Source organism: Gymnoscopelus braueri (genome assembly GCF_963280865.1).
Source record: "Gymnoscopelus braueri genome assembly, chromosome: 5".
Classification (NCBI taxonomy): Eukaryota; Metazoa; Chordata; class Actinopteri; order Myctophiformes; family Myctophidae; genus Gymnoscopelus; species Gymnoscopelus braueri.
In genome coordinates this window covers 58,259,688-58,262,187 of record NC_137606.1, presented here as the reverse complement: position 1 = coordinate 58,262,187, position 2,500 = coordinate 58,259,688, and the positions used below count along the sequence as shown (strand labels likewise).

The 2,500-nt window shown below is 43.3% G+C and overlaps 1 protein-coding gene across 1 annotated transcript in view; it reads left to right on the top strand.

Annotated features, from left to right (window-relative positions):
- The window catches only part of lrrc75a (leucine rich repeat containing 75A), a gene marked incomplete at both ends in the record, with an annotated part of 23,117 nt that overhangs the window by 5,163 nt on the left and 15,454 nt on the right, over window positions 1–2,500 (top strand).

Below are 2,500 nucleotides of genomic sequence, written 5' to 3'. Positions count from 1 at the left end.
CAGACAGACAGACAGACAGACAGACAGACAGACAGACAGACAGAGTTCATAAATACAGGAAGGTTATTGTCTTTATTTAAGCCTCATTTATATTTGGTTTCTTAATGACAGCTTTTCTATTTTCACACCAATATGTATAAATGAACGACTATTAAAGTCCTACTCGAATGCGCTGGAGTCACAAGCTGACAACACATCGTGGTGCAACACGTCGAGAGCTTGTAGATCTGCTAATTATTTTATATTTTCGATGCACAAATGAGGTTTGTCTCCTTCACTGAACTGGACAGGAAATACATGTTGTTTTACGCCCCCCAATTAACACAGATAGACAGACAGACAGACAGACAGACAGACAGACAGACAGACAGACAGACAGACAGACAGACAGACAGGTATGAGAGCCATGGCTCCATGCCGCATGTTCACATGTCTGTCTGTCTGTCTGTCTGTCTGTCTGTCTGTCTGTCTGTCTGTCTGTCTGTCTGTCTGTCTGTCTGTCTGTCTGTCTGTCTGTATGTCTCTCTCTCTCTCATTCTCACAATCGGGCAATCACAGTTTCCAGTTACCAGGCTATTAACTGCCTGCATACAGCACACACACACACACACACACACACACACACACACACACACGCGCACACGCGCACACACACACACACACACACACACACACACACACACACACACACACACACACACACACACACACACACACACACACACACGGACACGGACACACAGATGGACACGGACACACGCACAGACACACGCACAAACACTAATAACTATATATATATATATATATATATAGCTATATATATATAACTATATAAATATTTACATTGATGTCATATTAACGATACGTAAACATGACAATCTTTCCCCTTAAAGATAGTGTTTATGTCACCATGAAAACTTCTTCCATTACAGGACAGATTGAACATAACATTTAATTAACCACTTGAACCCCAGATCTACAAGCTCACAACGTGAGCTTGTAGATCGGCTATTTTTTGCCAAAAGAGATTTGTGTGTCGATTTGAAAAAGAACGCTCCAAGTACAGAGCAACTCAAGTCAGTGGGAACCAACCGGTCGATCACCGTCGACGCGTAGATCTACAAAGACGTCACAGTAGATCTCAAAGCACACGTAGATGTGTGTCTTCATTAGAGTTAAGCCCCACACTGTGTCTCTGGCATGAAGCCCAGGCTGGGTTGAAGCCTTCCTCTGAGCCAACATGTGGATTAGTCCAAAGAGGGAGGGGCCGCCGGTAAAAAAAAACTCAATTGATTGAAAGTGGACTGACCCAGCCTGAGGCCGACTGTGTGCATTCAGTCTGCAGGCTGCAGAATGGCCCATGCAGCCTGCAGACTGCAGCCTGCAGCCTGCAGCCTGCAGCCTGCAGACTGCAGACTGCACCATATAGCATGCTCCTTTTACCTTGCACCATGCAGCACATGCACCATGCATTACGCACCACACGCATTGATTGATTGATTGACATTTTTATTAGGCAAAAGAATGTAAAACAACACAGTTACATTTATAATGCTTTTGTCTAAAAGGTCCGGCCAAAAAAGTCCTTGCGGACTTGTTTCCGTTGGGGTCCTTGAATTAATTTCATAGACATATATAGTAGCAACCAAACAGTTCAAAAATCAACATGAAAATACAGATAATACAGAAAAAATACCACTATGTACCAAAAAAAAAGCATGACAAAATAAAAAAAAATATGTACAAAAAAAGGGGGGGGAGCATGGAAAAATAAAAATTATATACAAAAAAAGCATGAGGAAATAAAAAATATGTACAAAAAAGAGGAGGGGGGGGGGGTCGTCTGTCTACAGGGAAACTGGTACTAGCTCCTCTTTAGGCCTCCAGAAAGATGAGTTTTTAGGGCTGTTTTGAATGGGCCCAGCGAACTGCATTTTTTGAGGGATGGGGTTAGACTATTCCATACCTTGGTGGCTGTGCTGTAGAAGGAGAATTTGCCCATGTTTGTTTTATGTTCACATGCACCATTCCGGCAACATTACTATAGTTTTACTTGACCGGTCGGTTCAGCCTGTAATGGAACGTCCCCCAAACTAAACCTTATGCCTGGTTATTGGACGCATCGCCTACGCAACGTGTTCTTTTTCTTTTACTTCCCAAGTCAAGTGACTAAAATAACAATTCCAGGCCTGGTGCCAAACACACATACTGTGTGTACTGTGTGTGTGTGTGTGTGTGTGTGTGTGTGTGTGTGTGTGTGTGTGTGTGTGTGTGTGTGTGTGTGTGTGTGTGTGTGTGTGTGTGTGTGTGTGTGTGTGTGTGTGTGTGTGTGTGTGTGTGTGTGTGTGTGTGTGTGTGTGTGTGTGGGGGGGGGGGGGACCCTGTCATGGTCTTCACAAGGGAAATGGTTGTTGGGATAAAAGTGGATTATAAATTAATCATCTTTATTATAAATGAATCATCTTTATCCGGTGACCCTGAACTAAAGGACTCAGTCTGA